Below are 11850 nucleotides of genomic sequence, written 5' to 3'. Positions count from 1 at the left end.
TCTGCGCTAATTTCCTGAAATGATTTCAGTCTACCTTCCCTGTATAACTATGCTAAGAAGCCAATACCCTTCCGGTCCCATTCCTCCACCTTCCCCAATATCTTAAGTTCTTCCAAGTTTTTATTATCCCAAAGAGGGGAAAATTCTGAGAAACCACCATAGCCCAATATGGCCTTAGCAGTGTTCCAAATTCTTACCATTAATTGTGTTGTTAAACATCTGGTTTCAAAGGAGTCCGCCTCTACCGCTTCCACTACTGTACTATGTTTTGTATCGCTCAATAGTAATTTATTCCCTCCCTCCTTTTCTATAGGTAAATTACTACCCCTCATATATTGTAGTTGTGCCACCAGAAAATAAAATTCCGGGTTTGGCAGAGCAAGCCCTCCCATGTCTCTCAGGCGCTGTAATGCCTGCAAGCGAATTCTTGCTGGGCCGTCCTCCAAATCAGTTCCCTAAATACCCCTTCTAATTTTCTAAACCAATACTTTGGGATCCATACTGGGGAATTGTGTATTATGTATAATATTTGTGGCATCCACACCATTTTAATTAGGTTAATCCGACCCGCCACCGAAAGCAGCAGTTGGCCCCACACCTTGCTTTTCTGTTTAAGTTTTACCATAAGTGGGACCATGTTCCTTACTATGAACTGCCCCGTGTCTTTTGTTAAGTTAACCCCCAAATATCTTATTTGATTTGCTATCTTTATCTGGGTTGCCTGCTGTGGGAGTGGCTCCACAAGGGGGTCTATGGGCATAAGCACTCACTTCTCCCATCCTATTTCCAGTCCAGAGAAGCGTCCGAAGTCCTGTACCAGCCTTAAAACTTCTTTCAAGGAAGATTGTGTGTCCCCCAGGAATAACAGGACATCGTCAGCGTACATAGCAACTTTTTCTTCTCCTATTTCTCTTTTAAATCCCTGTATTCCCTGGGAGGTTCTCAAGGCAATGGCTAAAGGCTCTATTGCAAGAGCAAAAAGAAGAGGAGACAGAAGGCACCCCTGCCTCGTCCCCCTCTCCAACTGGAACCATTCAGAGCACTCCCCATTTATTCTTACCCTTGCCCTGGGGCCCTCATATAATAATTTTATCCAGCGAACGAATTGGGGACCAAAACGGAATTCTGCCAATACCTTCCACAGGTAATGCCATTCTAAGCTGTCAAAAGCTTTGACTGCATCTAATGACAAAATGGCTCTATTCCCTCCGTCTACGACTGGGATCTGTGTATTCAGGGAAGCTCGCCTTATATTTAGGCTTGTAGATCTGTCCGGGATAAACCCGGTTTGATCCGGGTGTATTACCTTGCTGATTATTTTGTTCAATCTAGCAGCTAGAGCTTTTGCCAAAATTTTAACATCCGAGCACAGGAGGGATATTGGCCTATAGGAAGTTGTTTCTAAGTTATTTTTCCCTTATTTTGCTAACACAATTATTGTTACTTCTACCATATAAGTTGGCAGCTTTCCTTCCTCCATAGCTCCATTGAATACCTGAAGGAGTTTAGGCAATAAAATATCCCCGTATTTTTTATAGATTTCTATTGACAAGCCATCTGGTCCCGGGGCTTTCTGGCTTGCCATATCTGCTGTGGCTTTGCGTAAGCTTGCCATATCTGCTGTGGCTTTGCGTAATTCCTCAAGAGTCATTGGAGCCTCCAACCCTTCTCTGTCCTCCTCTGATAATTGAGGTATCCTTAGTTTGTGAAAGAAAACCCCTATCTCCCTTTCTACGTTCCTCTGTGGGGTGCTATATAAATTTTTATAATATTTCTTAATATTTCACTATTTCAGAAGTGGTCCTTCTAATGCCCCCTTCTTTATCTTGTATTGCTGATATGGTATTTGAGGGGCTATTTGCTTTAGATATTAGAGCCAGGATTCTCCCCACTTGCTCACCTTCCCCAAAAAAGGTCCGCTTCTGAAATAGTTTTTTATTTTCTGCTTTCTCCCAGGCTACTTTTTTATATTCATCCTGCTTCCTCAGCCATCTATCGTAATCCTCAAGAGTTGATGACTCCACATATTGTGATTCTGCCCTTTCCACCTCTTTCCTCAGCTCAATTTTCTTAGCCTGTGATTGCCTTTTATTTTTTGTATCAACTCCCCCCGTAGATATGCTTTTAGAGTATCCCAGATTATTCCTAACGATGCAGTCCCAGTATTCACATTTATAAATTCTCTCAAATTTGTGGCAATCCCTTCCATATCCTTGATTATCTCCAACCAAAATGGATTTACCTTCCAGTCCCCCTTACTGCAACTTGCCCCCATCTTTATTGAGAAAACTATTGGTGAGTGATCCGAGATCCCTCTTGGTTTATATTCTACCTCCTCTACCAACTTCAGGGCTTCTTCGTTACATAATATGAGATCAATCCTAGACAAAGTAGAACATGATCTAGAATGGCAGGAATACTGTTTTACCCTGGGGTACCATCTTCTCCATATATCCACAAACCCTGTCTCTTCACAAAATCGAAACAGTGGACCTCCAGGTGCACCATTAACAGGAGTCCTCTGTGGGAACTGATCTAAACTCTTGTCCATTGTCATGTTAAAGTCTCCTGCTATTATAACCAGTACTCCTGGTTTATCAGCAACAAAGCTCATCAAATCACATAAAACTTCCAATCCAAATGGTGGAGGAATGTATACGTTTGCTAACACGCATTCACAATCTTCAATCATGCAGAAAAGGAAAATATACCTTCCATTCTCATCCGTTTTATTCTGCCTGCAGGAGAAGACCACCCCGGCATCTATCAATATACTCACCCCTCTTGAGTAAGAGGTGTGTGTCGAGTGATATTCTACCCTAAATTTTTTATGTTCCAAAACCTTGACGGACTCTCTCTCTAGGTGTGTCTCCTGCAGGCATAATATTTTAGATTCATCCAAGCTGATCTCTGCAAAAATTGCCTGTCTCTTGGATGGATCCTTAACCCCCCGCACATTCCAAGAGCATATCCTAACCTTCCTAACTTTCTTGGTCTGACCTGAGGCCACCTCCCTCCTATCCCCAGACCCCACCATTCCTCTTCCCAATCTTCCTGTCCCTGTAAAATAATTCCTTACATCTATTACACTCATTTTCCATAGTTATTGTGTTCAAAATTCTTACCCTCGTGCATTGTGTTATTTGTGGTTTATCTTCCAGTGTAAACTCAAACCCTATCCCTTATATATTACTATATCCCATCCACAACACACATCTCGCAATCTTCCCCCCTCTCACTCCTGATTCATACCACCTTTTTCCACAAATTCCCCTATTCTTCCCAGTCCCAAATGTCCCAGATGTCTTAACTGTGTCCATTGTAAAAGAAAAAAAAAAAAAGGGAGAGGAGAAAAAGCAACTCCCTCCTTGATACACAAAACCACTTCAAAATTCCCCCTCCTAGGGAGGAATAACTCAACCCTCTCACACTTCTTTACTCTAAACCACCTTTCCCTTACCCTCCCCCCTCCCCACCCCCATCTTTGTGCATATAAATGTGCAAATAACTACAAAAAGAAAAAATAGAAAAAACAGGAAAAAGAAGTTCGGATATAGGAGGAAAACAAAAAAAAAAGAAAAAAAAACCCCAAATCAGTCCCTTGGTTTCATGGCTCTTCACCCTGTCGTATCTTCCCTTCATTTGTTTCCAACCAAGTTGTCGCTTCTACAGGTGTGTTAAAAAATCTGGTTTCCCCAAAAGCTGTCACTCTTAAACGGGCTGGGTATAGTAGTGCATAATTGATTTTAAGCTGTTGCATTTTGCGCTTACAGTCTATATATTTTGCTCTTTGTTTCTGTAATTCAGGGGAAAAGTCTGGGTATACTGAAATTCTTGCACCCTTGTACTGAATGTTTCTCATTGCTCTTGCCTTTTGGAGAACTGTGTTTTTGTCCTTAAAATACAAAAATTTGATAATCATGGGCTTAGGCAGACTTCCTGAAGGCAATGGTCTGGATGTGCACGCTCGATGGCAAAAAAATTTGAAAAAGAGTCTCTGCCAAATGTTTCTCTGAACCATACCTCCATAAATTCTGCAGGATGAGCCCCTTCGCTTTTTTCTGGGAGACCTAGTAACCTCACATTCTTCCTGCGTGCTCTATTTTAAATCTCATCTATTTTATGGATGCACATATTCAGCTGTTTCTGCATTACTTGCATATCCTGTTTGATCAGGTTTACATCATCTTCTATCTGACTAAGTCTCCCCTCGAGAGCTGTTGTTCACGCAGATACCTCCTGTATCTCACGTTTTATTAATAAGACATCTTCACCAATGTATTTAAGCTGAACAAATACTTCATTTAAGGATAACTTACAGTTATTGATTGCAGAGAGAATCTCTTTTAATGACGGTTCTTCACCTATTATTAAGGTGGATGTGAGTGTATCTTCCACCACCCCTTGTTTCTCCTCAGGGCCCGGGGGTGTCGCTACCACAGGTACCCCCGCCGATGCCGCCACTGCCACTGCCATTGCAGGTCTTATTACCTTTGTTGTTGATTTTATTTGTGCATCCGCCATAGAACCCTGACTTTTCCTCCCCGCAGATTGGGCCGCCAAGGGTGGCTGGTGCTGCTGCTCCCCTCCTTTCCTTGGTGTCTGGTTTGGCGTGTGCGCAAACCGTTCCAGTTTTGCCAAGGCAGCCTGGCTCGTTTTTTCCCCCTTAGGACCGCGTAGGGCCTGGGCGCTTACAGCTGCACCCCCTCCTTCCTGCGTGACCGCCTCATCCCCCCCTCGCCTCCTAGTCATACCAGAGGGCGGGTTCGCTCGTATACTACGGGACTCACCAGCGGCCGCTCAATCCTGCGTTCGCTTCTCCGCCCCCTCGCTCTCACTGGGGGTGTATGTTGCTCCGCTGTCCCTGCGGGAGAGCCACAGGAGGATCCACTACACGTCCCCCGGACTTCAGGTATCCGGGCGCCGGCTGCTAGCTCTTCCTCCAGCGTCCTCCTCCTTCCTATCTCTCCACGATCTCAAACATGGGAGCGGGCGCGAGGTCCGGGAGCACAGCAACCTCTCACCTCAGCATCCGGTCACGCCACATATACATATTTAAGAAATAAAAATAAATATGTCACTTAGATTTTCTTGCCTAAAGTAAACTTTAGGTCATTCTTATCACAGGAACTATTGGTGGCATGATGATGCAAGCAACCCCAGTCCCTGCTCTATAGCTATAGCTATTTTTAAGTGATTTTGTAGCAATAATATTGAAGACTGTAATGGTCAGCGGTCAGACTCGGTAGCTATAGCAGTAGAGAGGCTCCCACTGACCAACAGGAGGAGAAGTACATAAGCAGGTCACCCTGGCGGATAATTCAGGTTCTAAGCACTAACCGGTTTTCACCAGAGCTCCTGACGATGGATATGGGTTTTGCTGCATGTTAGTGCTAGGTCAAGGTCCTCAGGATCCCTGCCATTCGGATGCAAGCCAGGGTCTGGTAGCTGATGTAGCAGTTTGGGGTGGGATCAAGTGGAAGCATAGCCGATGAACAACCCAAAGGTCAGCTATGAGTGGTAGTGACGATATGGATGGTTGAAGAAGTGAAAGGAGAAATATATTGGCTTTAGAAGAGCACAATAATCTGGTAAACAGAATTGAAAGTACAGTCAGAATGTTCATAGGAGAAGCAAAGAGTTCAAAGTCAGGATCAGCAAGTTCATAGGAATAGCAAAGAGTTCAAAGTTAACCAGAAACAAGGTGTAAGGCAAGTTTGTCCAAAGGATCAGACAGGGGGTTGTCCAGCATCTCAAGCGGCAGAGCAAGAAGAGCTACAGCCAGAGGTCACTGTGTCAGATCTGGACCCTGACAAAGACAACCAATTAGCTTTAACCTGGGAGCTAAGAGGATAACATGTTTTTTTTAGGGAAACCAGGTTTGTATTATTAAAATTCTAATAGGCTTTCTATGCAAAGTAGAGCTGAGCCACACAGGAAATGTGGCCATAGTAATGTAACAGGAAGTTAGAAAAAGAGAGGTGGGACTTAAAGTGGACCTTCACTCCAAAATAAAGTTTGCACTACTGCAACCCTCTCACTCTGGATATGTAAGAAACAAATCATTTTTCTTCTTATTATCTTTTTTAAAATTAAAGAATTTTTAAATTAAAAATTCAGCATATCCTTGGAGGGACACATACTTCTACAGGCTAGACAATTGCACCCTGACTGACATTAGGTATCGGGATAAAATCCTTGGACCCATTGTCAGACCCTACGCTGGTGCAGTGGGCCTTGGGTTCCTCCTGGTACATGACAATGCCACATGTGGTGAGAGGATGCAACCAGTTCCTATAGGATGAAGGAATTGACACCACTGAATGGCCCCCACGCTCGCCTGACCTACAGTATCTCACAAAAGTGAGTACACTCCTCACATTTTTGTCAATGTTTTATTATATCTTTTCATGTGACAACACTGAAGAAATGACACTTTGCTACAATGTAAAGTAGTGAGTGTACAGCTTGTATACCAGTGTAAATTTGCTGTCCCCTCAAAATAACTCAACACACAGCCATTATTGTCTAAACTGCTGGCAACAAAAGGGAGTACACCCCTAAGTGAAAATGTCCAAATTGGGCCCATTGGCATGTGACTCATTAGTGTTACAAGGTCTCAGGTGTGAATGGGGAGCAGGTGTGTAAATTTGGTATTATCGCTCTCACTCTCTCATACTGGTCACTGGAAGTTCAACATGGCACCTCATGACAAAGAACTCTGAGGATCTGAAAAAAAAGGATTCTTGCTCTACATAAAGATGGCCTAGGCTATAAGAAGATTGCCAAGACCCTGAAACTGAGATGCAGAACAGTGGCCAAGACCACAGAGTGGTTTATCAGGAAAGGTTCCACTCAGAACAGGCCTCACCATGGAGGAGTTGAGTGCACGTGTTCAGAGTCTTATCAAGAGGTTGTCTTTGGGAAATAGATGTATGAGTGCTGCCAGTATTGCTACAGAGGTTGAAGGGATGGGGGGTCATTCTGTCAGTGCTCAGACCATATGCCGCACACTGCATCAAATTGGTCTGCATGGCTGTCGTCCCAAAAGGAAGCCTCTTCTAAAGATGATGCACAAGAAAGCCTGCAAACAGTTTGCTGAAGACAAGCAGACTAAGGACATGGATTACTGGAACCATGTCCTGTGGTCTGATGAGACCAAGATAAACTTATTTGGTTCAGATGATGTCAAGTGTGTGTGGTGGCGGCAACCAGGTGAGGAGTACAAAGACAGGTGTGTCTTGCCTACAGTCAAGCATGGTGGGAGTATCATGGTCTTGGGCTGCATGAGTGCTGCCGGCACTGGGGTGCTAAAGTTCATTGAGGGAACTATGAATGCCAACATGTACTGTGACATACTGAAGCAGAGAATGATCCCCTCCCTTTGGAGACTGGGCCGCAGGGCAGTATACCAACATGATACCGACCCCAAACACACCTCCAAGACGACCACTGCCTTACTAAAGAACCTGAGGGTAAAGGTGATGGACTGGTCAAGCATGTCTCCAGACCTAAACCCTATTGAGCAGCTGTGGGGCATCCTCAAAGAGAAGGTGGAGGAACGCAATGGCTGTGTGTTGAGTTATTTTGAGGGGACAGCAAATTTACACTGTTATACAAGCTGTACACTCACTACTTTATGTTTCTTCAGTGTTGTCACATGAAAAGATATAATAAAATATTTACAAAAATGTGAGGGGTGTACTCACTGTAAATCCAATAAAACACCTCTGGGACATTATGTTTCAGTCCATCCGACGCTGCTAGATTGCACCTCAGTCTGTTCAGGAGCTCAGTGATGCCCTGGTCCATATCTGGGGGGAAAAACTCCAGGACACCATCTGTCGTCTCATTAGGAGCATGCCCCGCCATTGTCAGGCATGCATGCATACAAGCACGTGGGGTCATACTAAGCACCATTTTGAGTTGCTACAATGAAATTTCAGCAAAATGGAATGGCCTGCTACATAATTTTTTCACTTTAATCTTTGAGGTGTATTTGAATTCAGCCCTCTCTAGGTTGATAATTTTCATTTCCATCAAACGATGTGGCATCCTTTAGTTCCTAACACATTACCCAGTCCATACCAATATGGATATCCAGCATGATATTTTTCCCCATTAAGATCTGATGTGTTTTCAAAGTGTTCCTTTAATATTTTTGGACAGTGTACATATACACACTCTGAGAAAAATTATAAACGCAACACTTGTGTTTGCCCCTATTTATCATGAGCTGAACTCAAAGATCTACGTCTTTTTCTATGTACACAAAAGGCCTATTTCTCTCAAATATTGTTCACAAATCTGTCTAAATCTGTGTTAGTGAGCACTTCTCCTTTGCTGAGATAATCCATCCACCTCACAGGTGTGGCATATCAAGATGCTGATTAGACAGCACGATTATTGCACAGGTATGCCTTATGCTGTGCACACATGATCGGACATTCCGACAACTAAAAGGATCTATTTCCAATGGATGTTGGCTCAAACTTGTCTTGCATACGCACAGTCGCACAAATGTTGTCGGAAATTCCGATCGTCAAGAACGCGATGATGTACAACTCGTACGATGGCACTATAAAGTTTAAGTTCAATAGCCAGTGCTCCACACTTTGGGCCCCTTCTGCTAATCTTGTGTTTATTTCATGTTAGTAGAAGTTTGGTGAGAGACGATTCGCGCTTTTCAGCCTTGTGCTTTTCCGATCATTACTGCTCTTCAGTTTGTGCTTGTGGGTTCGTATCTGGTTTTCAGTGCATGTAGTCAGTTCGCATCTGGGTTTCATTGCATATATTTATATTGCGTATTTGATTCTAAGTGCGTTCTTGTCCACTCGTTTCTGATTTTCAGCTCGCTCTCCTCAGGCCTTTCTGATTTTCAGTGCATTCTGTTAGTTCGTTCTGACCAGCCGATCATTTTGAAGCCACGTATGTACTCATTGTAGAGTTCGTGCTGTGCAGGGGCTTGGTGTTGGGGTTCTTACTTTGACCCAAGTTCAGTCCATGAACAGGGTGGGGAGGAGTTCATGGATGAAGAATTGGTTACTCCAGCGTGACCAATTCTCTCACATGCCTTTGTTGCGGGAGATCCGTAAGAATAATCCTGATGATTTCTGGAATCATCTCCGGATGACGGACCCCGTTTTTCACCGTTTGTTGGCTTTGCTGTCCCCTTATATTATGAAGCAGGACACCTGCATGCGGCAAGCCATTACTCCTGAACAGAGGCTAGTCACCACGTTGCGGTACTTGGTGACAGGGAGAAGTCTGAGGATCAAGTTCTCGACAGGCATCTCCCCCCAGGCTCTGGGGATCATTATTCCAGAGACCTGTTCTGCCATCATTCAGGTCCTGCAGAAGGACTATATTAAGGTAAGTTTTCTCCTTTAACATCACATTATATGTATTTAATGTTTGCTAATGTATTGTATTTCTTTCATCATTCCCTAATTACCATGATTGTAATATACTGTGAATGTCCTCTTTATCCTCATGCATGCTTAAAGTTTTTAAAGTTCCGTTTTTGTCCTTCATGCATATTTGCCTTCACTAACCTCCCCAGCATGCTATCCTGGGCCCATACACACCTAGCCAAGTCACTTAACAATGTATTTTGTCATCTCCATTGTACTGCTTTACCCTAAATACCCCCTAAAATGTGTACAAATGTTATTTGTGTGCTTGAATTTAGGCAGAGTGCCAGAGGCTTTTTTTTGGGGTCCCAAACTCATTTGGATCCCTCCCTCCCCCCAACCGCTTAGTCAACTGATACCAATCCTCTATCTGCTGACTTTGCCAAACCCATACACACTATACCTACCTCTTTTGTGGTCATATTTATGGATGAATTCACCAAAGCATGTAGTGAAAGGGCCTGCCTAAATACTTTCAAATTGTACTGTTTAAAGTTTTGTTCTCCTATTATCTTGACAGTTAATTGCATGTAAAAATGTGATTCTATTTGTACAGTGTGTATTTATATTTTTGTATTATGACACTTCTTACCTGTCCAGTGGGCTGCCAATAATGTAAGTAAGGAGGGGCTGGCCAAAGTAATACACATTATTTATGCATTCAGCTCTCAATGAAGTGGAGAGGGTTACCTGTCCAAAACATCTCCCCCCCTAAAATGTTTACAATGGGCCATCAGAGAGGGTGAGGAATCTGATAAGTGGACCTTAGATTTTTTTTTTAAATACTCCTTCTATACTGATGTTGGCCAAGAATGTTTGTGTTTATTCTGCTTGTAATGTAAATCTGCTTGCCCCCACAAAGCTCCCACGAGGTCCGTCTAAAATATATGGAGTACTTTGTGGGTAGGGGGGCCATTGATATGCCAGAAAATGTTTAACAAACATTTTTTTTAAATAAATTTGTATTTTAAACTGAAAAATAAATCCTTTGATTTACTGCTTGTGTTTCTTTTAGCTGTCTCCTAGGTTATCCAATGGGCTTTTCTTTTTGGCCATTTTCTTCAATAGTGCAAATGTAATTTATTTGATGCATGAGGTGACAATCTCTTCTTCAGCTAATTTTTATGTTGTGGGTCTGCTACACACACACCTTGTTTTTTTTTTTTGTTAATGTATGTAATGTATTACTGATAAAAATATTCATCATTTTCAGCACCATTAATTAATTTTTAGTAGTGACAAAAATGGCCTGATTGTTGCAAATTATAAAGCACTGTGGGTGTTATTTACTAAAGTAAAATCCACTTTGCACTACAAGTATACTGCAAAAAAGCACTTGAAAGTGCACTGAAACTGCACTGAAAGTGCACTTGTAGTGCAAAGTGGATTTGCCTTTAGTAAATAACCCCCATTGGCATTGTAAACACCAACTTAATAAGAAAAATGCTATTTAGCATTGAAAGAAGAAGCCACACATTGTTGAGTAGAAACATTTTTTACTCTGTGCACATTCATATGTGCATTTAGAAAAGCGTTTTTGAACAAACCAACATATTTTTATAATTTATTTATTTATTTTTTTAGACATTAGAAATATCCTTTTTTGTGGTAAACAGGCATGTTTTTTAAGACATAAAACAATACACAACTCAGGAACTTACAAAGTTCAACTTTGATAAATTGAAGGCAATATCAGACATTAGTATGTCCAAACTGTGTTGATATTGCCTTCATCAGATGGGGTGATGTTACCCCTGTGAAAGCCAAATTTTGAAGATGCACGCAAATTGGGAGTCAAAATGGGGATTTCCTTCCTGATCCCATGCCTAAGGTCAACATGTGCTAGCTCCCATCACGGGGGATCAATGGACATGTTTCGGGGGTACAACACCTTCAACTCAGCTACTTGAGTTGCGAGGAAAGGGTTGCACCCACAAAGCGCGTACATTGATCTCTCGTAATGGCAGATAGCACATGTTGACACACTGTGTGCATCTTCAAAATTTGGCTTTCAAAATTTTACCAAAATGTTTGAAAAATAAAAACAATTAGTAAAATTTTGGTGTGTTTTAGATTCTGCCTAAAACATCAAAGATATTTTTGAGTCTTTTTTCCACATCATTGATGTCTTCCTTGATCTTCTGTAAATCCCTATTGCACACCATGATCTCCCCGATTAGGACTTGTGCACTTGTGACATGTGTTTCCTCTTCCACAACATCCCCATCACCTAAAATAAAAAAAACACCATGTATTATAAATATGCAGGCATACATCTATTATCTGAAGCTGTTGTCTCAGACACTCACCTGTTGTGGTCACTATTTCACCCACTTCATAAACCTCTCCTTCCTCCACATCCTCTGCTTGTGGTGTGGGGATTTCCCCTTCTTTAGGAGGTGGGGGTCCCTGGTGTCCTCTGATGTCCCAAGTCTTT

This window comes from Aquarana catesbeiana, linkage group LG03 (assembly GCF_042186555.1).
Source record: "Aquarana catesbeiana isolate 2022-GZ linkage group LG03, ASM4218655v1, whole genome shotgun sequence".
Taxonomy (NCBI): Eukaryota; Metazoa; Chordata; class Amphibia; order Anura; family Ranidae; genus Aquarana; species Aquarana catesbeiana.
Note: the sequence above shows the minus strand (reverse complement) of the source record.